Here is a 14,279-nt window from a genome sequence, read left to right as displayed (position 1 = left end):
CACATTGATTTGCCTTGCTAATTTGCTTTTACTCTCTCAGGTAGTCGGCCGTTGAGGAAGGTGGAGGTAGTCTCTGCGGCTGCGGCCGAGAAAAAATCGGTCATTGCTAAGAAGGCTAAGACTGCTGGTCGAGCCATACTGAACAAACGGCCTCGCCAAGAGGCCGAGCCGGCTATTGAACCTCCGCCGCCTACCAAGTGGGTCAAAAAGCTGGCAAAGAAAGAAGCACGGGAGATCCACGTCATCTCTAGTCAAACCACGGGGGCGACGACTCCCAGTGTTTCCCCTTCTCCCGCCGTCAGCCAACCCTTGGTCAAGAAACAGCCAACTCTGCCCGCAGAAACAGTCCAAGCCCGGCCTGTTTCTGGGGTCGGGGCACCCGTTGTAGCTCCATCGGTTGAGACTGCGCCTGTCCTAGAAAAGGCAGTCTCTGCGACCGAGAGGACTTCTCCCGTACATCCAAAACCTTCGATTTTCGTCCTGGAAGAGAGCGAGGGGAGCGATGAAATTCCATTGGCGAGTCACCCTCATCTCCACCGTCGACCCCTACTTGCGTCCAAGGCGGCTGTTCCAGTCGGTCCTTCCACGGCCGATCGTGGCAAACGACCGGTCGGAGAGCCAACAACGGCAGCGGAAACGCCTGCTCCTCCGCAGGACCAAGACCTCAATCCCGTACTCGAAGCGGCTGTCTTGGTCGGCCCTTCCACGGCCGACCGTGGCAAGCGACCTGCCGAGGAGCCAGAGGCGACGGCGGAGACGCCCGTTCATCCTCAGGACCAGGACCTCAATATTCCTTCCCAGGAAGCCACTTCGGCCTTCGTAAGTACCTTCCACTGTTTTTCCTTGATAACTTTTCTGCTTTAGAATTCTAAACCAGGAAAATACTAAATGTCAGGTGCCTATACACTTTTTTCATCGAAAATTCTATGCGCCGAAGGGCGTTATCTATATTTCTTGGCCGCCTCCGTGGCCATCGAACGTAGATAACCTCCATCGGTCGCGTGAACTGAGAAGCAGTTTAAGACACTGGGCTCAGCCATTGAGTTCTTTAAGTTCGAGCAACGATCCTGGAGACATGGCCGAGGTCTCCTCTCGGTAGGTTAAAAAACGAAACCTTCTTGCTATCCTTTTCATGACTTCTTTTGAGCTTAACCTAATTTGTGTGTGCATGCCTCGTGGGAGGTCGAATTCAAAGCCCTCATCTCCAGCACAACGGCAGGGTCTGGTCCTTCGGCCGCCGCGACTGAAGCTGGCGATTCAACCGCTCTAACTCAGTTGCGAGAAGTCTTGTCGCTTTCGGCGTCCCAAGTACTCGAGCGCAACGGTCTTGACTTGCTTGGCGCATGTTTGAACGACCTCAAAGCTGACGGTCGTCTGAGTGGAGATGCTATCGTTCGGGCATCGTCTGCATTGGAGCGGGTTCGGGAGACATTTAGTATCTTCCAGACCGCTCTAAAGGCCGAACAAGACCTGCAAGCTGCCACGGCCGTCCAAGACGCTTTCCGTCCGAAAATCGACGCTTTAAAAGCAAAAGGTGAAGCATTGGTCGAGCTCGAACGTCAAATGGCCGAACTAGCGAAACATAGGTCGGCCATTGCCTCCGAGCTTGCTAAGGACTTCGAGTCGGGCGGAAAAGATTGCCTAACCGAGTATGCGGCGAACACAAAATGGGTTGAGCGGTTGAAGCTAGATAAGAGGAACCGACAAGCCGAGGTTATTATGGGCGAGGTGCGGTGGTTGGAGTTGAAGGCCCTGCTCGGCACTCTTCTACCCTCTTCACCTTGAATGTACATGAATGTAAACCGATTGACTTACTCATTTTGTACATGCTTATCAATCTTAATGAATTGGTTTTCTATTCCCACATTTCCCATGTGACCGGATAGTATTACTTTAAAAACTTCCCATTGATTGGTAATCTGTGCACTACACCGGTCCGGTCTTTAAGATGATACGCCCATTTTCCGTATACTTTATGTACAACGAACGGCCCCTCCCAATTTGGCGACCACTTGCCGAACCTAGGGTCTTTTAGTCCTACGGGTAACACCGTTTGCCAAACCAATTCACCTTCGCCAAATGTTTTCTGACGCACCTTTTGATTATAGGCTCGCTCGGCAATCCCTTTTTGTGCCACCAGTAAGTTATAAGCGTCAAGTCGTGCTTCTTCCAAATCTTCTAATTCCTGTCTCATGGACTGATTATATTCGGCGCTAAACAAACTACTTTGTTCAATTAATCGCAACGAATTTATGCTTAACTCGACTGGTAACATTGCATCGTGTCCGTAGGTTAATGCATATGGGGTTGTCGCAGTCGCCGATCGGGGCGATGTTCGATATGCCCATAATGCCTCGCTCAACTTCAAGTGCCACATGCCGGGTCTTTCTTTTATTATTTTTTCGAGGATGCCGATCAACACTTTATTACTTGCCTCGGCCTGCCCATTCGCTTGTGGATAATACGGTGTAGACTGTTCGAGCCGAATTTTTAAATTTGCCATATACTCTTTAAACCTTTCGGCTGTGAAGATTGTTCCATTGTCAGTTATGATCGTTTCTGGTACGCCAAATCTGGTCACAATGTGTTCCTCCATGAAGTCGCAAACTTCTTTAGACGTTAGCTCGACATATGATTTTGCTTCGACCCACTTAGTAAAGTAATCGGTTGCGACTATTATCCATGCGTGCTTGGCAGCTCCGGAGGATGGCGTGATTTTGCCGATTACGTCCATAGCCCATCCTCTAAACGGCCATGGTTTAATGACTGAATACAACGATTCAGCCGGGACCCTTTGTATAGGCCCGTGGATTTGGCACTGTACGCATTCTCGTGCAAACTCGATACAATCCTTTAGTATTCTTGGCAAAAAATAACCGTGTCGTCGAAGTAGCCATCGCATTTTTCGTCCGGATTGATGAGCTCCACAAACCCCTTCATGGACTTCTGTGATCGCCCGAGCACCCTCTTGGGGGCCGAGGCATAGCAGTAGCAATCCATCCTCCCATTTTCGGTATAACTCGTTTTGGTACGTGACATAGTTCGTGGCGTGGACTCGTGTCTTGCGACTATGTTTTCCATTGGGATTGTCAAGGTACTGCATAATGGGCTTTCTCCAATCATCTGGTGTTGCCTCGACGGTGCAAACCTCTATAGTATCTTGTCGGTCTAGCAACGAAGGTAAAGACATGACTCGAGTGCGTATTACATCGTCGCGCCGGAGGATTTGCTAGTTGACCAAGGCCGGGTATAATTGTCGTAACACCGGTATTTCTCAGCTTAGCTTGCCCCCAGGAGTTGTGCACCAGAGGCAATTTGAGCCAACTCATCTGCGTCAGTATTATGGATCTGGGAAATATGTTCGAACGTAATACCGTCGAAAGACTCGACCAAATAGCTGGCAACCATGTGGTAGGGTGCTAGGGTACAACTCATGCAGCGGAAAGACCCATTAAGTTGGTTAATCACAAGCTCAGAGTCGCCGAGGACGAAGGCACGGGTGGCCCGCAAGTCATGAAGGAGGCCAAGGCCGATGATTAGGGCTTCATATTCGGCCTGATTATTGGTGCAGTCAAAATCCAACTTAAGCGAAAAATACCAACGATCGTGATTAAGAGATTGAATGACAACTCCAACGCCGGCCGAGGATGAAGTACTGGACCCGTCAAAATACATCGTCCAATAATTGTCGCATGTTTCAACCATGCCGATTTCGACATAAGTGTCCCCAAAACCATAAGGGGAAGGGTGGTGAGCAAGGAAATCGGCCAATGCTTGGCCTTTGACAGCTTTTGGGGCACGTATTGTAGGCTAAACTCGGACAACGCCATCGTCCACTTCCCAATTCTCCCTTTTACGATTGGCCGAGTAAGCATGTACCGGATAACGTCGGTCTGGGCAATGACTTGTGTGACCGACGGAAGCATGTAATGCCGGAGTTTGGAGGCGGCGAAGAACACGGCAAGACAGAGCTTCTCCACGGCGGAATAATTGATCTCCGGTGGATTAAGATTTCGACTGAGGTAAAAAATAGCCTGCTCTCGCCCGGCATCATTGTCTTGGGCAAGGAGGCGGCCGATGGACTCTTCAGCCGCCGAGATATACAGTTTGAGGGGTTTACCGCGCCGAGGTAGAACAAGGACAGTTGGTGTTGTGAGGGAGACTTTGATTTGTGTAAACGCCGCCTGATGCTCGTTCATCCACGCAAATGTATCCGAGTCCTTAAGTTTCAAAAGTGTTGAAAACGCTTTCATTTTCCCTGCTGAGTTAGCTATAAATCGGCGGAGAAAATTTATCTTGCCGAGTAAGGACTGCAGCTGTTTCTTCGTAGTCGGTGGTGGAGCACTGATGATTGCACGTGCTTTATTTTCGTCCACTTCAATCCCACGGTGATGTACCAGGAAACCGAGAAAATTACCGGCCGACACACCGAATGCACATTTGGCAGGATTCATTTTGAGATTGTGTTGGCGCATACGAAGGAAAGCCTGTCGGAGATCATCCACATGAGTCTGCCGTTGTTTGGATTTAATTACAACATCGTCAATATAGACTTCGACGATGGTTCCAATTAAGTCATGAAATATGGTGTTCATTGCCCGTTGGTATGTGGCGTCGGCATTTTTGAGGCCGAATGGCATAACAACCCATTCGTAAGTGCCGAGTGCCCCTGGGCAGCGGAAAGCAGTTTTGTGCACATCGGCTTCAGCAATGAAAATTTGGTTGTACTCGGCATGTCCATCCATAAAGGATAAGATCGCACGATTCGCCGCGGCATCGATTAATAGATCTGAAATCGGCATTGTATACTCATCTTTGGGAGTTGCCAGATTCAGATTTCTGAAATCGATGCAGATGCGCAGTGCACCATTCTTCTTTAAGACAGGAACGATATTCGCCAACCATTCCACATATCGAGCTGTCCGAATGAACCCGGCTTTCAAAAGTCAAACCAGTTCGTCCTTGATGCTGAGTTACACTTCGGTCGAGAAACGACGAGGTGGTTGCCGGAAAGGTTTGCATCCGGGCTTAATACGTAATTCATGCTCGACAAGAGTGCGATTTAAGCCGGGCATTTCATGGTAGCTCCAAGCAAAACAATCTTTGAACTCTATAAGCAAGGCACGAAGTTCGTCCTTCATTTGTTGGGGAAGTAATGCACTAATAAACAAAGGCCGTGAGTCATCGGCCGTCCCAACATTAATCTCTTCCAGAGGGTCCTTAACTTGGGGCTGATGATCTTCGAGCTCGGCCGGGGCGGCTCGAACTTTGTCAAGGGATAAGACAGGACCATTATTTCCTTCGGCAAGGAACTCGACGAGGTTAACGCCCGAATTTGGTTGTTGAGATATAGTATACCAATGGGCCAGCAGTCGTTCCATAGTAGATGACACCGCGGCGCTTCGTTCCTCTCGATCGGTGTCAAACATCGGCTTCGGGGAGAAAGTTGGCTAATCCCAGTCTCGCCGAATCCTAGTGGACAGTCTCGGCGCCAACCTAGATAGCTTTCTGAATAGAAATCCGAGTCGGCCATCCTTCATCATTGAAGCCTTGCAAAGTAATATAGCCGACGTGGTCATCATAGTACCGTGCTTGGATCATGTTGGTTTCGAAGGGTTGGCTATCGGCCGGGTGAAAAGTGACCGATTTACCGTCCCAAAAAACTAGCACTTGATACAATGAGGAAGGAATATAGCTGGTTTGGTGAATCCAATCTCGACCGAGTAGTGCATTATACTCGGTTTTAGAATCGACCATGAAAAAGGCGGTCATGTGAATGCGACCGGCAATATTCACTGTTAACGGAATGACACCTTTGGTTTGGGATTTGTCGCAGTCGAAACTACTCATTGTGATCCCTAACGGAATAATTTCGTCATTAGAACGACGTAAGGCCTTCATGATGTTCATAGGCATGATATTGACGGTAGCTCCACAGTCGACAAAAACTTTAGAAACTGGATATCCCTCGATATGGGTCGTCACATACAATGGCTTTAAATGATGGAGGTTGGCCGATGGTGAACGAGGAAATAATTCGGCCAAAGCTGCTTTGATATTGTCATCTTTTGTTGTAGAGTCAACTTCAGCAATGGATACGAAATCAACATGGCCGGCTTCCTCGGCGACTACATCACCATCGAGGAAATTTGGCTGAGCTGTGCTGGATTGAAAAGCAGCGGGTAACACATGGACCATACTGATTTCCATGTTATCCAAGACGGATGGGCCCATCGAGTTAGGATCCTCCTCGTTAACCTCATCTTTCGTCTGGTTAGCGACTACAGCTTCCGTTGTTGTCAGAGTTGGACAAAGAGACTCTTCTGCTCCTTCTTCAAGGGTTTGATCCTGTGTTGTTGCTTCGGCAGCTTGTTGGTTCTGAGTGATTGCCTCAAGTGAGGTTGAAATCGACAGTGTGCTTGGGGTCAAGATCCGAGCCTGCTCTTGGTAGTGTATCCGGGCATCCCTAGTGTCGAGATAAGCATCCAATCGCGCAACACGTGCTATTTCATCGGTCGTAAGGCCAAAGAGAGAAACAGCCGAAAATACTTCGAAGTGATATTGTAAATACTGAAGGTCCTCCATTGAGAAAGAAAGGTTGGCTGCATCGATATCAGTGTATGGGTCGACTTCAAATCCAAGGACACGAGCTTCTCGTATGTGCTGGAATCTTGCTTTCAATCCTGGGTCTGAGGTCTTCTGAATGATTCGCTCGGCATCAGGACAAATCAGGACTAAATCAATTGTATCCTGACATGCCTTCGGCAAGCCATACAGATCATTGGCTGAATGTTTCTTATGGAATTCTCGCATGTACTCCAAAGCCTCCCCGAGGAGCGGTGGGTGCAAATTCCGTCGAATTTTAATCAAAGGTTCTTGTATGGCCGGCGGGGCTAATTTGTTTTCGGCTTCTTGCCTGAAATGCTCGAGGCGTGCCTTCATCTCCCCCGGCCGAAGAAGAAGTTTGATCTGTTTATCAGCCTCTTCGAAGGTGGTTTCGATATCTCGGTTGACCATCCGTTTCCCTTGAACCAACTCTGTCATAATAGCTGGAGGTGGTCGTTCATCATCAATAACAATTGTGTCCTTCGGCCGCCATTAAGGAGCCGAAGTTTCTTGGGCCGCTTGTCGGCGGGCCATGCAATCTATCATTTGGTGCCGGCGTTTCTGGGATTTGGACAGTGCGGTGTAAACGCCTTTTGAAGAATGATATGTATACCAACGTTGATCGCTAGGTTTGGGAGGTTTGAAAGTTTTTTGGCTCCGCGATGACTCCGAACTGCTAGAATTACGTTTATAGTAGTCCTCGTCGTAAAATGAAACATTAAAATCAAGACGCCGCCTGACTGAGAGTGCCTCTTCCATCCTCACTTTGGGACCGAGCCTATAAAAAACCCCTTGATGTCGGCCTACGTCGGTAACCTTCTGCTGGGTTGCGGCCGTAGGTCGTTCCGTTATAAGCGAAGAGGGCTTCTCCTCTGGCTCACTGTCGACCTTTGCTCTACATTTATTGCATAAAACTGCTGTCCCATTGTCTTCATCGGTGGTATAATCTATCATAGGTTTGACAATAGCGGGTCCCGTTAAAGCTGTAGGCGGTTTGTTTGAACAAAAATCGGCCATGAAACGTGGCCGAGAATTCTGATTCCGAAAGCGTTGCGTCGCAACATCTTCGGCCTTTCCTTTCCCTTTGTCTTTAGGTAGGCACGCATCGACCATATTTACTATTGCCGTGGGGAACGGGTCAGTATCAACACTCATCTTCTTCTCTGGAAATTTCAGTTTGCCATTATCAATCCAGCTTTGGACGTTGTCTCGAAACACGACACAATTGTTTGTCGTGTGTTTGCTTGAATTGTGGTATTTGCAATATATCTTCCCTTTAAGCTCTTCGGCCTTGGGAATGTTGTGCCCAGGTCGAAGTTTGATGATCCTTACTGATAATAGTTGATAAAAAATTGCAACAGCTTTTGTAATATCACAAGTATAAACTTTCGATGGTTTCAGTGCTCCTTCAGTAGCCGAGCGGGTTTTGACTTCCTTAGAATCAACTTGAGTCAGTGCCTTGCAGACGTATGGCTTATCTATCACTATTTCAGCTGCATCCACACTAACGCATTCATCCTCGGTTGATGCATAACTGACAGTAGGATTCTTGTAAATTGTCCCCCGAGATGGAGCTTTCGAAATCTTTTCCTCGCGGAGCAAATAATCATACTGCTCGACATGCTGGGCTAATTCGTACATATCCCGAAAGTTTGCCCCCAAGAATTTCTTTTTGTATTCGACGTCAAGACCGTTCAGAGCAAGTCTGACGAATTCAACTTCGGGGAGAGGCACTCGGCACCAATTCCTAGCTGATTTGAATCTAGTAAGATAATCCATTGGTGACTCGTCAGACGCCTGAGCCATCCTTGCTAGTGAGGATACTGACATTTCCATTCCTGGCCGATAAAACTGCTCATGAAATTTCTCGACCAACTCCTCCCAACTCTGGACGGAGTTCGGTGGGAGGTTAATATACCAAGCGAACGCTGAGCCGGTCAACGAAAAATTGAAAAGTCGCAACTTGTGAAAGTCACTATTAACGTCTCCGTACTGTGCGGTGAAACGAGCTACATGTTCCAACGAGGATAAGGATGATTCTCTGGCAAAAAGGCTAAAATCCGGGATCTTGAAACCTCTAGGGTATTCAACCTGTTCCACGTAAGCTGGGTACGAGTGTATAAACTTAGGGAACTTCGACCCTTTCTTCATGGCCGAATCGATCATCCGTTGAACTTCGGTCATATCGACGGGCGTTACTTCCGCTCTCTGGTCGGATCCGTCTGACCTACTATTCGACCCTCCTCCTCTTTCCAATTGAAGCGGCTTGAGCCGAGCAGGAATTGGCTCGGCCGGTGCACTTGATAACAGATTATTCCTCGAAGGCAAATGCTGGGCAAGATCGAAAATTCTACCATCGCTAACCTTACTAACCAGTATTTCGAGTAATCTGGTTTGTGCTTCACTGGAATTGCGTATCACGTCATGAAGCTTATCGATTCCTCTACTCAATGTCTGTTCAACTGTCCGAGATTGCTCGTCAAGCCGTTTTCGAAGAAACGACCTTGTGGGTGGATCGGATCCTTCGCCACCATCTTCATCACGATCTTCTATTACTCCTTCATTGAGAACGCAAGTGTTCCTGTCGGGAATTTCAAGACTGCGAACCTGACCGCCGAGATTAACTTCCCTCTCTCGGCGAGTTGTGCTCGTGGACTCAGGTGTCACGGCGCTGATGGGATTCTGCGCTTGTGGCACATGGTGTCCTGCGTTCTAATTTGGTAGATCGGCTGTCGACTTTCCCATAGCTGTTTTCTTTTTTACCGATCGTGTTTCAATTGGCATGAACTTCGTAGTCTAGCACTGGGGCCCACTGGGCGTGCTAAAATGTTGGTCCTAAAAACTACCAAGCCTACGTGGCGCGCAGGCCGAGTAATCTATAAGCTAACTACGTCCTTCGGTAAATGCGGGGCGTGCCAACTCGTTGGCCGAGCTCGGCCGAGGAGTAAATTTTGTTGATGTTACGTTAGGTGCGCGGCTGACTTCTGTGTCTTGCGATTGCGGCCGAGAAAGGAACACGTCTCGGTCTCTTAGGCTCTCGAACCTGAAGACAAGGTTACTATTCTTACAAAGTTCAATATCAAATTCGGCTCTCAATGTGCCGAATGTAATAACTATAACACCTCACTTTGCCGAGAAGGCTGATGAGATGACCTCGACCAATAAGGATTCAAAAATCCTTCTCGACCGCGACTTTAATAGGTAATCAACCGTCCTCGCCGTAGTGCTGTTGATGCCAACGGAAGATGCTGCGAGACCGGCTGATTCTACGGTGACAGAGCTATCTATGCCGACTTAAGATATCACCGGTTGCTTTCACAGTGCTGTTGATGCCAACAGAAGATGTGTCAGCGAAAAAGAAAGAAAAAATCTCAAGTTGTTGAGTTTGCGCAGGGCAGTTTTGTATTGATTTGCAGGGGGCTTGAATGATGCGCAGCCTCTTCTATTTATAGCAACGGCTCCCCCCAAGGTCGAGTTAAAAACCTACTCGGACTAGGTCTTCTTCTCCTGATCAGCACCAACTCGACCAGTCCTACTTTCACTAGGACTATGAACCTAGTCCTTAACCGAGCCGGATTCGTTTCTGGGTCCTGCCGAGATTCCTCATTGCACTAGGACTCGACTTCTTGCGTTATGACCTAGCCGACCTAGGTTTGGAAACCCACGTACTGAACGATCCATGGTATTCTTGTCGCAAGGCCTTCCGGGCCGAGAATGATTCTATACTCGGCCCAAACTATTATTTTGGGCCCAAACAAGGTTATATATTAATTCCTATAAACAATAAAAATGTTATTTATCATTGATAATTATAACTAAGTTCCCATACTAATAAAAGTCATATATTCTCGTTTACTTTTCATTGTACTTGAATTTCTCTATATATATGTATATGCATTTTAAGCACCTATGTATGTTCAGATATTATAGTTACAAACCACTACATTCATATTGAAACTTATATATGTACGATACATTCGTTTCGAAACTTATGTACCAATGCATTCATAATGATACATTTGGACGGAAACTTACGTATTGATACTTCTGTACCTATGTTTTTTTTTCAAATATAAATTGTGTTGTTGTTAACTTTTTTTGACACACCCCGACCGAGATCAAGGCATGCTGGCCATCACGTGAGAGTGACGTAGCCATGTGCACAGTGCGGAAGCGATAATGATAGTAAATATACGAATAATAAAAAAACAAATTACGAGAGTGCACTACTAAACAGGAAGTAATATGAGTTAGTTATAAAAGTAAACACTCATAATTAGAGCATAAAAGTCTAGGTGCAGTCCAGTAGGACAAGTACTAGTTATACAATACCAAGAATGTCCTACTATTATTTAGATAAGTCAGAACTGCCGACATCCTCAAGCCACCAACAGCAAGCTTACTTAAAACCTGGAGGGGCGCATAACAGAAAACGTGAGTGGGCAAAAACAAATGCTTTACAAAACAATTTCATTTATCAATATACTAACCCCTCGCTGTAAAACATGTATGATTTTTCCCAGAATCAAGATATAAGCATATATAATATATATATATATATATGAAATCATATCAATTCAATTCATGCTACACATAATCATATTCAAATGTATGTCATGCCAAGATATAACAGAGTAAGCAATTCAGGTAAGAATAAATTCATAGAAATATGATATGTTAGCCGGAACCCCTAAGGTAGTCTGTACGGCTGATTTCATAGCTCAAAGTTACTCTAGCCGGAGTCACTATAATGACCTATACAACAACATACTGCACAAGAGTCAGAACCAAACAAAAAGGTCTATACGACAATAATGGGTGTAATATAATTATGCTCAATTTTACTCTCTCATAATAGCCGGGCGATAAATCGCTAGTCACCTACGAGTCGGAACCATAAATAAGGTATGTACGACAAGACTGTGCACTTAAGTTGGATCCAATATGAGCATATAGTGTGGGAGGTGACGTAAATAAGCAGGCATGTACTTCATATCTCTGGCTAAATCATAATCACCCTAGGTGCAGTTTTATGAGCTCAACATTATTCAATCACATATCACATCATCGATGATTCACCTAACCAAACATAACTTACCTGAACTTACATGTGCCTCCATAACACCACATTTACATATATATGCAACCATGAAATGCATATTCAGAATATAAAAGCATTTGGCATATTATTTCAAAGCATACCTTTCTAAAAAAAAATGCATTTCTGGGAAATATATCAAGTATATAAATATATACTGAAAACAAAAGCCCACTCACTGGTATGTCGAAGGGTCGTAGCCCCCTAGTCGCCCGTGGATACGCTCGTCCTCGGGATAAGCCTCACCTATATGCGAATTAACTATAAAAACATTATTTTAAAGCACATAGGCAAAACTAGCTAATAACTTTTCATACAAAGATCAATTTTGGTATTTGAATATACCAACACGACCTACACAATCTCACGAACATCATGATATTTTAAAAATAAATTTTCTGTGGCTCATGCGCCCTTATGCGTCGGGGAGGGCATGGCCCTACACGCATCATCTTCAACCTCTAGACGCCGGAACAGTGTTGCCGGCGCCGGATTCTGGGCAGACCTGTAACTGCCTTTTCTCGCTCGTTTTTGCACCATTTTTCACACAATTTTCACCAGAATGCCATAAATCACGAGAGGAAGAAGGTTATACCTCTTGGGAGCTTCAAATCCCTCGAAAACTCGCCGGGAAAATTCTACCTAAACCGGCCACCTTCGAACCTCGTGATCCCGACGTCAAAACGGAGCCAACGAAGCACTCCAAGCTTTGTAAGAACCTCCTAGAGCTCGCTGTGATCTTGGATTGACCTAAAACATAACCATTCAAAAGTGCATGAATAGTGCTCAACTCGGAGCTTGATTTTTAACGTGATATCGAACGAGTTCTTACTTGAAATAGGTACCTTTGAACTCGTATGGTCCTCACGAACACAATGGTACCATTTTCTTCCTCGATCTGTGAAGATTTGGCTTGGTTCAAGGTTGTCCGTATGGAGGAGAGGGAAGAGAGAGTGAGTCCGAGAGACAGAAGAGATAGTACGGGAGAGTGAGAGAGAGAAATGATGTGTGGTCCAGATTTTTGGGTCACCAATCAAAACAAACAATTTCCTTACTTCCAATTGGGTCCAAAGACTTAGGAAATTAATGAATGGGTCTAAAATTCAACTTAAATCACACAACATACTTTAACGTCCAAGGGTAAAATTGTCATTTCACATCATCGAGAATAATCTTCTGGGACGGGCTGTGACATTTTTTAAATATAAAAATTTGAATTTTGAATAAATTCGATATGGTAAGTTTACAAAGAATAAATGTGCTATAATTACTTAAATATGGAAAGTTTTAAGAATAGAGACTTAGATTAGATTTAAAAATTAAAAAAAAAATCATTCAGGTTAAAATTTAAAAATAATCTTATTTAAACCCTAAAAATTTAAAAGCCCCTTTTTCAAACCATCAAAACCATTAATACGAGGTTTCTCTTTGGATCTTACATCCTTACATATAGCAAAGCAAAAATTATATCTCTATATACTAAAACCCAACCACGTGGTACTGTGGATGACCAGTGGGCGGACGGTTTTGCCCCTCGGTTTTTCCTCCGTTTGCCTTGCTGTTTCCTCCTCTATACAATCAAATGGCTATTTTGCCCATTCGGTCCACGCGTCGATCATCGATCGACCCTCCATTTCAACCGTACCTTCTCGATTTTTCTCTTGGTTTCCGCTACTCTCTTTCTTCTGTTGTTCTCGAACCTGCCCTCTCTTCCACCGTTCTCGAACTCGCATTCTCTTGCTGTCACTTTTTGGTGTCTCACGGATTCCGGTTCGCTGCGCACCTGTCAGACCATAGAAACCATTGTCGATCAAGCCTCTATTTCGACTGCATCCTCTTAATTTTTGTCATGCTCTCGCTAATGGGCTCAATTTTTTCTGACTTCATTTTGCTCCTCGCGTTGGTGTTCAGAAGATCCAGTTCTCAAGGTTCAGAATGAAAAAAACCCCTTTACAAATGGATTTCCTTGCTTTCATTGATTATTTTTGTGTTTATGCATGTTGGTTTTTTTTTTTTTTATTGTTTTATTAATTTTGGTTATGTTATTTGTGATTTTTGTTCTTCGTTTTACCTGGATTTTGAGGTTTCCTTTCTGTTGTTTTTAGGTTTCTTTCCCTTTGCTGAAATTAGAATTGGCTAAATTTTGTTGATTTCTTTTTGTCTTTGTAGGAAATTTTAGCGTTGTTTTTCTGGCTGTTATATGATTGGGTGACAAATTGTGCTTTTCCAATTTTTTGGTTTTGCAACATTTAACAAATAGGTAACTAGCTTTGAGATATAAGGAGAGAAACTAAGGCATACGAAGCATCTAGAAACGGAGGTGTCGTGGCTTGAAACCCAGAAACAGAAGCAATTGTGGTCGCATCACCCTTGAGACTGTGGGTGCCATCTGTGCACGCATCAAAGGGTTTATAAACAACCAGAGGAATATTGAAAACGGGTATCCGTCTGAGGTAGTGGTCAATATTTCCCAATTACTCTTCTTTGCTGTTTTGGGTTGACATTATCAATATGATTTGCTTTTAAATGTTTTTTTTTTTTTCTATGAATTTAGTTTCGAATTTTGTGTTTGCAT

Source organism: Malus sylvestris, chromosome 10 (genome assembly GCF_916048215.2).
Source record: "Malus sylvestris chromosome 10, drMalSylv7.2, whole genome shotgun sequence".
NCBI lineage: Eukaryota > Viridiplantae > Streptophyta > Magnoliopsida > Rosales > Rosaceae > Malus > Malus sylvestris.
This window is presented reverse-complemented; position numbering follows the sequence as displayed.